The following is a 10000-nucleotide window of genomic DNA, read 5'->3' as shown; positions in this document are numbered from 1 at the left end:
GAAGCTAAGCAGGGTCGGGCCTGGTTAGTACTTGGATGGGAGACCGCCTGGGAATACCAGGTGCTGTAAGCTTTTTGTCACTGCCTTGTGGAATTTCAACTCTTTGTCCGTTTTTTCCCACAAGGTTGAAATATGTGCCCTCGCTTTGAAATAAGTAAGCAAGGTTAGTTTGTATTTCATCCAACAATCTGTGCTACAGTATATGCAATTTCTTCCACTTTTTGAGTGACACAAAGATGCTTATCTAAATGGTGAAAATGCAACAGCTGTTAATCAGGCTCACTTTGACTTTACATAGTGCAGCAAGAGATTGTTTCTCGCTTACGGCCACACCGGCCTGAGTACGCCTGATCTCGTCTGATCTCGGAAGCTAAGCAGGGTCGGGCCTGGTTAGTACTTGGATGGGAGACCGCCTGGGAATACCAGGTGCTGTAAGCTTTTTGTCACTGCCTTGTGGAATTTCAACTCTTTGTCCGTTTTTTCCCACAAGGTTGAAATATGTGCCCTCGCTTTGAAATAAGTAAGCAAGGTTAGTTTGTATTTCATCCAACAATCTGTGCTACAAATTATGGCTACAGTATATGCAATTTCTTCCACTTTTTGAGTGACACAAAGATGCTTATCTAAATGGTGAAAATGCAACAGCTGTTAATCAGGCTCACTTTGACTTTACATAGTGCAGCAAGAGATTGTTTCTCGCTTACGGCCACACCGGCCTGAGTACGCCTGATCTCGTCTGATCTCGGAAGCTAAGCAGGGTCGGGCCTGGTTAGTACTTGGATGGGAGACCGCCTGGGAATACCAGGTGCTGTAAGCTTTTTGTCACTGCCTTGTGGAATTTCAACTCTTTGTCCGTTTTTTCCCACAAGGTTGAAATATGTGCCCTCGCTTTGAAATAAGTAAGCAAGGTTAGTTTGTATTTCATCCAACAATCTGTGCTACAAATTATGGCTACAGTATATGCAATTTCTTCCACTTTTTGAGTGACACAAAGATGCTTATCTAAATGGTGAAAATGCAACAGCTGTTAATCAGGCTCACTTTGACTTTACATAGTGCAGCAAGAGATTGTTTCTCGCTTACGGCCACACCGGCCTGAGTACGCCTGATCTCGTCTGATCTCGGAAGCTAAGCAGGGTCGGGCCTGGTTAGTACTTGGATGGGAGACCGCCTGGGAATACCAGGTGCTGTAAGCTTTTTGTCACTGCCTTGTGGAATTTCAACTCTTTGTCCGTTTTTTCCCACAAGGTTGAAATATGTGCCCTCGCTTTGAAATAAGTAAGCAAGGTTAGTTTGTATTTCATCCAACAATCTGTGCTACAGTATATGCAATTTCTTCCACTTTTTGAGTGACACAAAGATGCTTATCTAAATGGTGAAAATGCAACAGCTGTTAATCAGGCTCACTTTGACTTTACATAGTGCAGCAAGAGATTGTTTCTCGCTTACGGCCACACCGGCCTGAGTACGCCTGATCTCGTCTGATCTCGGAAGCTAAGCAGGGTCGGGCCTGGTTAGTACTTGGATGGGAGACCGCCTGGGAATACCAGGTGCTGTAAGCTTTTTGTCACTGCCTTGTGGAATTTCAACTCTTTGTCCGTTTTTTCCCACAAGGTTGAAATATGTGCCCTCGCTTTGAAATAAGTAAGCAAGGTTAGTTTGTATTTCATCCAACAATCTGTGCTACAGTATATGCAATTTCTTCCACTTTTTGAGTGACACAAAGATGCTTATCTAAATGGTGAAAATGCAACAGCTGTTAATCAGGCTCACTTTGACTTTACATAGTGCAGCAAGAGATTGTTTCTCGCTTACGGCCACACCGGCCTGAGTACGCCTGATCTCGTCTGATCTCGGAAGCTAAGCAGGGTCGGGCCTGGTTAGTACTTGGATGGGAGACCGCCTGGGAATACCAGGTGCTGTAAGCTTTTTGTCACTGCCTTGTGGAATTTCAACTCTTTGTCCGTTTTTTCCCACAAGGTTGAAATATGTGCCCTCGCTTTGAAATAAGTAAGCAAGGTTAGTTTGTATTTCATCCAACAATCTGTGCTACAGTATATGCAATTTCTTCCACTTTTTGAGTGACACAAAGATGCTTATCTAAATGGTGAAAATGCAACAGCTGTTAATCAGGCTCACTTTGACTTTACATAGTGCAGCAAGAGATTGTTTCTCGCTTACGGCCACACCGGCCTGAGTACGCCTGATCTCGTCTGATCTCGGAAGCTAAGCAGGGTCGGGCCTGGTTAGTACTTGGATGGGAGACCGCCTGGGAATACCAGGTGCTGTAAGCTTTTTGTCACTGCCTTGTGGAATTTCAACTCTTTGTCCGTTTTTTCCCACAAGGTTGAAATATGTGCCCTCGCTTTGAAATAAGTAAGCAAGGTTAGTTTGTATTTCATCCAACAATCTGTGCTACAGTATATGCAATTTCTTCCACTTTTTGAGTGACACAAAGATGCTTATCTAAATGGTGAAAATGCAACAGCTGTTAATCAGGCTCACTTTGACTTTACATAGTGCAGCAAGAGATTGTTTCTCGCTTACGGCCACACCGGCCTGAGTACGCCTGATCTCGTCTGATCTCGGAAGCTAAGCAGGGTCGGGCCTGGTTAGTACTTGGATGGGAGACCGCCTGGGAATACCAGGTGCTGTAAGCTTTTTGTCACTGCCTTGTGGAATTTCAACTCTTTGTCCGTTTTTTCCCACAAGGTTGAAATATGTGCCCTCGCTTTGAAATAAGTAAGCAAGGTTAGTTTGTATTTCATCCAACAATCTGTGCTACAGTATATGCAATTTCTTCCACTTTTTGAGTGACACAAAGATGCTTATCTAAATGGTGAAAATGCAACAGCTGTTAATCAGGCTCACTTTGACTTTACATAGTGCAGCAAGAGATTGTTTCTCGCTTACGGCCACACCGGCCTGAGTACGCCTGATCTCGTCTGATCTCGGAAGCTAAGCAGGGTCGGGCCTGGTTAGTACTTGGATGGGAGACCGCCTGGGAATACCAGGTGCTGTAAGCTTTTTGTCACTGCCTTGTGGAATTTCAACTCTTTGTCCGTTTTTTCCCACAAGGTTGAAATATGTGCCCTCGCTTTGAAATAAGTAAGCAAGGTTAGTTTGTATTTCATCCAACAATCTGTGCTACAAATTATGGCTACAGTATATGCAATTTCTTCCACTTTTTGAGTGACACAAAGATGCTTATCTAAATGGTGAAAATGCAACAGCTGTTAATCAGGCTCACTTTGACTTTACATAGTGCAGCAAGAGATTGTTTCTCGCTTACGGCCACACCGGCCTGAGTACGCCTGATCTCGTCTGATCTCGGAAGCTAAGCAGGGTCGGGCCTGGTTAGTACTTGGATGGGAGACCGCCTGGGAATACCAGGTGCTGTAAGCTTTTTGTCACTGCCTTGTGGAATTTCAACTCTTTGTCCGTTTTTTCCCACAAGGTTGAAATATGTGCCCTCGCTTTGAAATAAGTAAGCAAGGTTAGTTTGTATTTCATCCAACAATCTGTGCTACAGTATATGCAATTTCTTCCACTTTTTGAGTGACACAAAGATGCTTATCTAAATGGTGAAAATGCAACAGCTGTTAATCAGGCTCACTTTGACTTTACATAGTGCAGCAAGAGATTGTTTCTCGCTTACGGCCACACCGGCCTGAGTACGCCTGATCTCGTCTGATCTCGGAAGCTAAGCAGGGTCGGGCCTGGTTAGTACTTGGATGGGAGACCGCCTGGGAATACCAGGTGCTGTAAGCTTTTTGTCACTGCCTTGTGGAATTTCAACTCTTTGTCCGTTTTTTCCCACAAGGTTGAAATATGTGCCCTCGCTTTGAAATAAGTAAGCAAGGTTAGTTTGTATTTCATCCAACAATCTGTGCTACAGTATATGCAATTTCTTCCACTTTTTGAGTGACACAAAGATGCTTATCTAAATGGTGAAAATGCAACAGCTGTTAATCAGGCTCACTTTGACTTTACATAGTGCAGCAAGAGATTGTTTCTCGCTTACGGCCACACCGGCCTGAGTACGCCTGATCTCGTCTGATCTCGGAAGCTAAGCAGGGTCGGGCCTGGTTAGTACTTGGATGGGAGACCGCCTGGGAATACCAGGTGCTGTAAGCTTTTTGTCACTGCCTTGTGGAATTTCAACTCTTTGTCCGTTTTTTCCCACAAGGTTGAAATATGTGCCCTCGCTTTGAAATAAGTAAGCAAGGTTAGTTTGTATTTCATCCAACAATCTGTGCTACAGTATATGCAATTTCTTCCACTTTTTGAGTGACACAAAGATGCTTATCTAAATGGTGAAAATGCAACAGCTGTTAATCAGGCTCACTTTGACTTTACATAGTGCAGCAAGAGATTGTTTCTCGCTTACGGCCACACCGGCCTGAGTACGCCTGATCTCGTCTGATCTCGGAAGCTAAGCAGGGTCGGGCCTGGTTAGTACTTGGATGGGAGACCGCCTGGGAATACCAGGTGCTGTAAGCTTTTTGTCACTGCCTTGTGGAATTTCAACTCTTTGTCCGTTTTTTCCCACAAGGTTGAAATATGTGCCCTCGCTTTGAAATAAGTAAGCAAGGTTAGTTTGTATTTCATCCAACAATCTGTGCTACAGTATATGCAATTTCTTCCACTTTTTGAGTGACACAAAGATGCTTATCTAAATGGTGAAAATGCAACAGCTGTTAATCAGGCTCACTTTGACTTTACATAGTGCAGCAAGAGATTGTTTCTCGCTTACGGCCACACCGGCCTGAGTACGCCTGATCTCGTCTGATCTCGGAAGCTAAGCAGGGTCGGGCCTGGTTAGTACTTGGATGGGAGACCGCCTGGGAATACCAGGTGCTGTAAGCTTTTTGTCACTGCCTTGTGGAATTTCAACTCTTTGTCCGTTTTTTCCCACAAGGTTGAAATATGTGCCCTCGCTTTGAAATAAGTAAGCAAGGTTAGTTTGTATTTCATCCAACAATCTGTGCTACAGTATATGCAATTTCTTCCACTTTTTGAGTGACACAAAGATGCTTATCTAAATGGTGAAAATGCAACAGCTGTTAATCAGGCTCACTTTGACTTTACATAGTGCAGCAAGAGATTGTTTCTCGCTTACGGCCACACCGGCCTGAGTACGCCTGATCTCGTCTGATCTCGGAAGCTAAGCAGGGTCGGGCCTGGTTAGTACTTGGATGGGAGACCGCCTGGGAATACCAGGTGCTGTAAGCTTTTTGTCACTGCCTTGTGGAATTTCAACTCTTTGTCCGTTTTTTCCCACAAGGTTGAAATATGTGCCCTCGCTTTGAAATAAGTAAGCAAGGTTAGTTTGTATTTCATCCAACAATCTGTGCTACAAATTATGGCTACAGTATATGCAATTTCTTCCACTTTTTGAGTGACACAAAGATGCTTATCTAAATGGTGAAAATGCAACAGCTGTTAATCAGGCTCACTTTGACTTTACATAGTGCAGCAAGAGATTGTTTCTCGCTTACGGCCACACCGGCCTGAGTACGCCTGATCTCGTCTGATCTCGGAAGCTAAGCAGGGTCGGGCCTGGTTAGTACTTGGATGGGAGACCGCCTGGGAATACCAGGTGCTGTAAGCTTTTTGTCACTGCCTTGTGGAATTTCAACTCTTTGTCCGTTTTTTTCCCACAAGGTTGAAATATGTGCCCTCGCTTTGAAATAAGTAAGCAAGGTTAGTTTGTATTTCATCCAACAATCTGTGCTACAGTATATGCAATTTCTTCCACTTTTTGAGTGACACAAAGATGCTTATCTAAATGGTGAAAATGCAACAGCTGTTAATCAGGCTCACTTTGACTTTACATAGTGCAGCAAGAGATTGTTTCTCGCTTACGGCCACACCGGCCTGAGTACGCCTGATCTCGTCTGATCTCGGAAGCTAAGCAGGGTCGGGCCTGGTTAGTACTTGGATGGGAGACCGCCTGGGAATACCAGGTGCTGTAAGCTTTTTGTCACTGCCTTGTGGAATTTCAACTCTTTGTCCGTTTTTTCCCACAAGGTTGAAATATGTGCCCTCGCTTTGAAATAAGTAAGCAAGGTTAGTTTGTATTTCATCCAACAATCTGTGCTACAGTATATGCAATTTCTTCCACTTTTTGAGTGACACAAAGATGCTTATCTAAATGGTGAAAATGCAACAGCTGTTAATCAGGCTCACTTTGACTTTACATAGTGCAGCAAGAGATTGTTTCTCGCTTACGGCCACACCGGCCTGAGTACGCCTGATCTCGTCTGATCTCGGAAGCTAAGCAGGGTCGGGCCTGGTTAGTACTTGGATGGGAGACCGCCTGGGAATACCAGGTGCTGTAAGCTTTTTGTCACTGCCTTGTGGAATTTCAACTCTTTGTCCGTTTTTTCCCACAAGGTTGAAATATGTGCCCTCGCTTTGAAATAAGTAAGCAAGGTTAGTTTGTATTTCATCCAACAATCTGTGCTACAGTATATGCAATTTCTTCCACTTTTTGAGTGACACAAAGATGCTTATCTAAATGGTGAAAATGCAACAGCTGTTAATCAGGCTCACTTTGACTTTACATAGTGCAGCAAGAGATTGTTTCTCGCTTACGGCCACACCGGCCTGAGTACGCCTGATCTCGTCTGATCTCGGAAGCTAAGCAGGGTCGGGCCTGGTTAGTACTTGGATGGGAGACCGCCTGGGAATACCAGGTGCTGTAAGCTTTTTGTCACTGCCTTGTGGAATTTCAACTCTTTGTCCGTTTTTTCCCACAAGGTTGAAATATGTGCCCTCGCTTTGAAATAAGTAAGCAAGGTTAGTTTGTATTTCATCCAACAATCTGTGCTACAGTATATGCAATTTCTTCCACTTTTTGAGTGACACAAAGATGCTTATCTAAATGGTGAAAATGCAACAGCTGTTAATCAGGCTCACTTTGACTTTACATAGTGCAGCAAGAGATTGTTTCTCGCTTACGGCCACACCGGCCTGAGTACGCCTGATCTCGTCTGATCTCGGAAGCTAAGCAGGGTCGGGCCTGGTTAGTACTTGGATGGGAGACCGCCTGGGAATACCAGGTGCTGTAAGCTTTTTGTCACTGCCTTGTGGAATTTCAACTCTTTGTCCGTTTTTTCCCACAAGGTTGAAATATGTGCCCTCGCTTTGAAATAAGTAAGCAAGGTTAGTTTGTATTTCATCCAACAATCTGTGCTACAGTATATGCAATTTCTTCCACTTTTTGAGTGACACAAAGATGCTTATCTAAATGGTGAAAATGCAACAGCTGTTAATCAGGCTCACTTTGACTTTACATAGTGCAGCAAGAGATTGTTTCTCGCTTACGGCCACACCGGCCTGAGTACGCCTGATCTCGTCTGATCTCGGAAGCTAAGCAGGGTCGGGCCTGGTTAGTACTTGGATGGGAGACCGCCTGGGAATACCAGGTGCTGTAAGCTTTTTGTCACTGCCTTGTGGAATTTCAACTCTTTGTCCGTTTTTTCCCACAAGGTTGAAATATGTGCCCTCGCTTTGAAATAAGTAAGCAAGGTTAGTTTGTATTTCATCCAACAATCTGTGCTACAAATTATGGCTACAGTATATGCAATTTCTTCCACTTTTTGAGTGACACAAAGATGCTTATCTAAATGGTGAAAATGCAACAGCTGTTAATCAGGCTCACTTTGACTTTACATAGTGCAGCAAGAGATTGTTTCTCGCTTACGGCCACACCGGCCTGAGTACGCCTGATCTCGTCTGATCTCGGAAGCTAAGCAGGGTCGGGCCTGGTTAGTACTTGGATGGGAGACCGCCTGGGAATACCAGGTGCTGTAAGCTTTTTGTCACTGCCTTGTGGAATTTCAACTCTTTGTCCGTTTTTTCCCACAAGGTTGAAATATGTGCCCTCGCTTTGAAATAAGTAAGCAAGGTTAGTTTGTATTTCATCCAACAATCTGTGCTACAGTATATGCAATTTCTTCCACTTTTTGAGTGACACAAAGATGCTTATCTAAATGGTGAAAATGCAACAGCTGTTAATCAGGCTCACTTTGACTTTACATAGTGCAGCAAGAGATTGTTTCTCGCTTACGGCCACACCGGCCTGAGTACGCCTGATCTCGTCTGATCTCGGAAGCTAAGCAGGGTCGGGCCTGGTTAGTACTTGGATGGGAGACCGCCTGGGAATACCAGGTGCTGTAAGCTTTTTGTCACTGCCTTGTGGAATTTCAACTCTTTGTCCGTTTTTTCCCACAAGGTTGAAATATGTGCCCTCGCTTTGAAATAAGTAAGCAAGGTTAGTTTGTATTTCATCCAACAATCTGTGCTACAGTATATGCAATTTCTTCCACTTTTTGAGTGACACAAAGATGCTTATCTAAATGGTGAAAATGCAACAGCTGTTAATCAGGCTCACTTTGACTTTACATAGTGCAGCAAGAGATTGTTTCTCGCTTACGGCCACACCGGCCTGAGTACGCCTGATCTCGTCTGATCTCGGAAGCTAAGCAGGGTCGGGCCTGGTTAGTACTTGGATGGGAGACCGCCTGGGAATACCAGGTGCTGTAAGCTTTTTGTCACTGCCTTGTGGAATTTCAACTCTTTGTCCGTTTTTTCCCACAAGGTTGAAATATGTGCCCTCGCTTTGAAATAAGTAAGCAAGGTTAGTTTGTATTTCATCCAACAATCTGTGCTACAGTATATGCAATTTCTTCCACTTTTTGAGTGACACAAAGATGCTTATCTAAATGGTGAAAATGCAACAGCTGTTAATCAGGCTCACTTTGACTTTACATAGTGCAGCAAGAGATTGTTTCTCGCTTACGGCCACACCGGCCTGAGTACGCCTGATCTCGTCTGATCTCGGAAGCTAAGCAGGGTCGGGCCTGGTTAGTACTTGGATGGGAGACCGCCTGGGAATACCAGGTGCTGTAAGCTTTTTGTCACTGCCTTGTGGAATTTCAACTCTTTGTCCGTTTTTTCCCACAAGGTTGAAATATGTGCCCTCGCTTTGAAATAAGTAAGCAAGGTTAGTTTGTATTTCATCCAACAATCTGTGCTACAGTATATGCAATTTCTTCCACTTTTTGAGTGACACAAAGATGCTTATCTAAATGGTGAAAATGCAACAGCTGTTAATCAGGCTCACTTTGACTTTACATAGTGCAGCAAGAGATTGTTTCTCGCTTACGGCCACACCGGCCTGAGTACGCCTGATCTCGTCTGATCTCGGAAGCTAAGCAGGGTCGGGCCTGGTTAGTACTTGGATGGGAGACCGCCTGGGAATACCAGGTGCTGTAAGCTTTTTGTCACTGCCTTGTGGAATTTCAACTCTTTGTCCGTTTTTTCCCACAAGGTTGAAATATGTGCCCTCGCTTTGAAATAAGTAAGCAAGGTTAGTTTGTATTTCATCCAACAATCTGTGCTACAAATTATGGCTACAGTATATGCAATTTCTTCCACTTTTTGAGTGACACAAAGATGCTTATCTAAATGGTGAAAATGCAACAGCTGTTAATCAGGCTCACTTTGACTTTACATAGTGCAGCAAGAGATTGTTTCTCGCTTACGGCCACACCGGCCTGAGTACGCCTGATCTCGTCTGATCTCGGAAGCTAAGCAGGGTCGGGCCTGGTTAGTACTTGGATGGGAGACCGCCTGGGAATACCAGGTGCTGTAAGCTTTTTGTCACTGCCTTGTGGAATTTCAACTCTTTGTCCGTTTTTTCCCACAAGGTTGAAATATGTGCCCTCGCTTTGAAATAAGTAAGCAAGGTTAGTTTGTATTTCATCCAACAATCTGTGCTACAGTATATGCAATTTCTTCCACTTTTTGAGTGACACAAAGATGCTTATCTAAATGGTGAAAATGCAACAGCTGTTAATCAGGCTCACTTTGACTTTACATAGTGCAGCAAGAGATTGTTTCTCGCTTACGGCCACACCGGCCTGAGTACGCCTGATCTCGTCTGATCTCGGAAGCTAAGCAGGGTCGGGCCTGGTTAGTACTTGGATGG

General features: G+C 44.2%; 28 non-coding genes across 28 annotated transcripts in view; all 28 read left to right on the top strand.

The window, feature by feature from the left end:
• LOC118942108 overlaps nucleotides 1-72 on the top strand; it is a 119-nt gene extending 47 nt beyond the window's left edge. Inside the window, exon 1 of the ribosomal RNA XR_005038057.1 lies at nucleotides 1-72. This exon is cut by the window's left edge and continues 47 nt beyond it. This is a non-coding gene — a ribosomal RNA (5S ribosomal RNA).
• Nucleotides 73-319: 247 nt separating this feature from the next.
• On the top strand, nucleotides 320-438 carry LOC118942107. The gene has a single exon (XR_005038056.1). It is a non-coding gene; the product is annotated as a 5S ribosomal RNA (ribosomal RNA).
• A 260-nt stretch (nucleotides 439-698) lies between these two features.
• LOC118942106 lies at nucleotides 699-817 on the top strand. Its single transcript, XR_005038055.1, has one exon. It is a non-coding gene; the product is annotated as a 5S ribosomal RNA (ribosomal RNA).
• A 260-nt stretch (nucleotides 818-1077) lies between these two features.
• LOC118942105 lies at nucleotides 1078-1196 on the top strand. The gene has a single exon (XR_005038054.1). It is a non-coding gene; the product is annotated as a 5S ribosomal RNA (ribosomal RNA).
• Nucleotides 1197-1443: 247 nt separating this feature from the next.
• On the top strand, nucleotides 1444-1562 carry LOC118942104. The gene has a single exon (XR_005038053.1). It is a non-coding gene; the product is annotated as a 5S ribosomal RNA (ribosomal RNA).
• Nucleotides 1563-1809: 247 nt separating this feature from the next.
• On the top strand, nucleotides 1810-1928 carry LOC118942103. Its single transcript, XR_005038052.1, has one exon. It is a non-coding gene; the product is annotated as a 5S ribosomal RNA (ribosomal RNA).
• Nucleotides 1929-2175: 247 nt separating this feature from the next.
• Nucleotides 2176-2294, top strand: LOC118942102. Its single transcript, XR_005038051.1, has one exon. It is a non-coding gene; the product is annotated as a 5S ribosomal RNA (ribosomal RNA).
• Nucleotides 2295-2541: 247 nt separating this feature from the next.
• LOC118942101 lies at nucleotides 2542-2660 on the top strand. The gene has a single exon (XR_005038050.1). It is a non-coding gene; the product is annotated as a 5S ribosomal RNA (ribosomal RNA).
• A 247-nt stretch (nucleotides 2661-2907) lies between these two features.
• On the top strand, nucleotides 2908-3026 carry LOC118942099. Its single transcript, XR_005038048.1, has one exon. It is a non-coding gene; the product is annotated as a 5S ribosomal RNA (ribosomal RNA).
• Nucleotides 3027-3286: 260 nt separating this feature from the next.
• Nucleotides 3287-3405, top strand: LOC118942098. The gene has a single exon (XR_005038047.1). It is a non-coding gene; the product is annotated as a 5S ribosomal RNA (ribosomal RNA).
• Nucleotides 3406-3652: 247 nt separating this feature from the next.
• On the top strand, nucleotides 3653-3771 carry LOC118942097. The gene has a single exon (XR_005038046.1). It is a non-coding gene; the product is annotated as a 5S ribosomal RNA (ribosomal RNA).
• Nucleotides 3772-4018: 247 nt separating this feature from the next.
• LOC118942096 lies at nucleotides 4019-4137 on the top strand. Its single transcript, XR_005038045.1, has one exon. It is a non-coding gene; the product is annotated as a 5S ribosomal RNA (ribosomal RNA).
• A 247-nt stretch (nucleotides 4138-4384) lies between these two features.
• On the top strand, nucleotides 4385-4503 carry LOC118942095. The gene has a single exon (XR_005038044.1). It is a non-coding gene; the product is annotated as a 5S ribosomal RNA (ribosomal RNA).
• Nucleotides 4504-4750: 247 nt separating this feature from the next.
• LOC118942094 lies at nucleotides 4751-4869 on the top strand. Its single transcript, XR_005038043.1, has one exon. It is a non-coding gene; the product is annotated as a 5S ribosomal RNA (ribosomal RNA).
• A 247-nt stretch (nucleotides 4870-5116) lies between these two features.
• On the top strand, nucleotides 5117-5235 carry LOC118942093. Its single transcript, XR_005038042.1, has one exon. It is a non-coding gene; the product is annotated as a 5S ribosomal RNA (ribosomal RNA).
• A 260-nt stretch (nucleotides 5236-5495) lies between these two features.
• Nucleotides 5496-5614, top strand: LOC118942092. The gene has a single exon (XR_005038041.1). It is a non-coding gene; the product is annotated as a 5S ribosomal RNA (ribosomal RNA).
• Nucleotides 5615-5862: 248 nt separating this feature from the next.
• On the top strand, nucleotides 5863-5981 carry LOC118942091. The gene has a single exon (XR_005038040.1). It is a non-coding gene; the product is annotated as a 5S ribosomal RNA (ribosomal RNA).
• A 247-nt stretch (nucleotides 5982-6228) lies between these two features.
• LOC118942090 lies at nucleotides 6229-6347 on the top strand. The gene has a single exon (XR_005038039.1). It is a non-coding gene; the product is annotated as a 5S ribosomal RNA (ribosomal RNA).
• Nucleotides 6348-6594: 247 nt separating this feature from the next.
• LOC118942088 lies at nucleotides 6595-6713 on the top strand. The gene has a single exon (XR_005038037.1). It is a non-coding gene; the product is annotated as a 5S ribosomal RNA (ribosomal RNA).
• A 247-nt stretch (nucleotides 6714-6960) lies between these two features.
• LOC118942087 lies at nucleotides 6961-7079 on the top strand. The gene has a single exon (XR_005038036.1). It is a non-coding gene; the product is annotated as a 5S ribosomal RNA (ribosomal RNA).
• A 247-nt stretch (nucleotides 7080-7326) lies between these two features.
• LOC118942086 lies at nucleotides 7327-7445 on the top strand. Its single transcript, XR_005038035.1, has one exon. It is a non-coding gene; the product is annotated as a 5S ribosomal RNA (ribosomal RNA).
• A 260-nt stretch (nucleotides 7446-7705) lies between these two features.
• On the top strand, nucleotides 7706-7824 carry LOC118942085. The gene has a single exon (XR_005038034.1). It is a non-coding gene; the product is annotated as a 5S ribosomal RNA (ribosomal RNA).
• A 247-nt stretch (nucleotides 7825-8071) lies between these two features.
• LOC118942084 lies at nucleotides 8072-8190 on the top strand. The gene has a single exon (XR_005038033.1). It is a non-coding gene; the product is annotated as a 5S ribosomal RNA (ribosomal RNA).
• A 247-nt stretch (nucleotides 8191-8437) lies between these two features.
• Nucleotides 8438-8556, top strand: LOC118942492. Its single transcript, XR_005038427.1, has one exon. It is a non-coding gene; the product is annotated as a 5S ribosomal RNA (ribosomal RNA).
• A 247-nt stretch (nucleotides 8557-8803) lies between these two features.
• On the top strand, nucleotides 8804-8922 carry LOC118942491. The gene has a single exon (XR_005038426.1). It is a non-coding gene; the product is annotated as a 5S ribosomal RNA (ribosomal RNA).
• Nucleotides 8923-9169: 247 nt separating this feature from the next.
• On the top strand, nucleotides 9170-9288 carry LOC118942490. Its single transcript, XR_005038425.1, has one exon. It is a non-coding gene; the product is annotated as a 5S ribosomal RNA (ribosomal RNA).
• A 260-nt stretch (nucleotides 9289-9548) lies between these two features.
• Nucleotides 9549-9667, top strand: LOC118942489. Its single transcript, XR_005038424.1, has one exon. It is a non-coding gene; the product is annotated as a 5S ribosomal RNA (ribosomal RNA).
• A 247-nt stretch (nucleotides 9668-9914) lies between these two features.
• Nucleotides 9915-10000, top strand: part of LOC118942488 — a 119-nt gene continuing 33 nt past the window's right edge. Inside the window, exon 1 of the ribosomal RNA XR_005038423.1 lies at nucleotides 9915-10000. This exon is cut by the window's right edge and continues 33 nt beyond it. This is a non-coding gene — a ribosomal RNA (5S ribosomal RNA).

This window comes from Oncorhynchus mykiss, chromosome 20, assembly GCF_013265735.2.
Source record: "Oncorhynchus mykiss isolate Arlee chromosome 20, USDA_OmykA_1.1, whole genome shotgun sequence".
In the NCBI taxonomy this organism is placed as follows: domain Eukaryota; kingdom Metazoa; phylum Chordata; class Actinopteri; order Salmoniformes; family Salmonidae; genus Oncorhynchus; species Oncorhynchus mykiss.
Note: the sequence above shows the minus strand (reverse complement) of the source record. Positions and strands in the feature narration are given on the sequence as shown.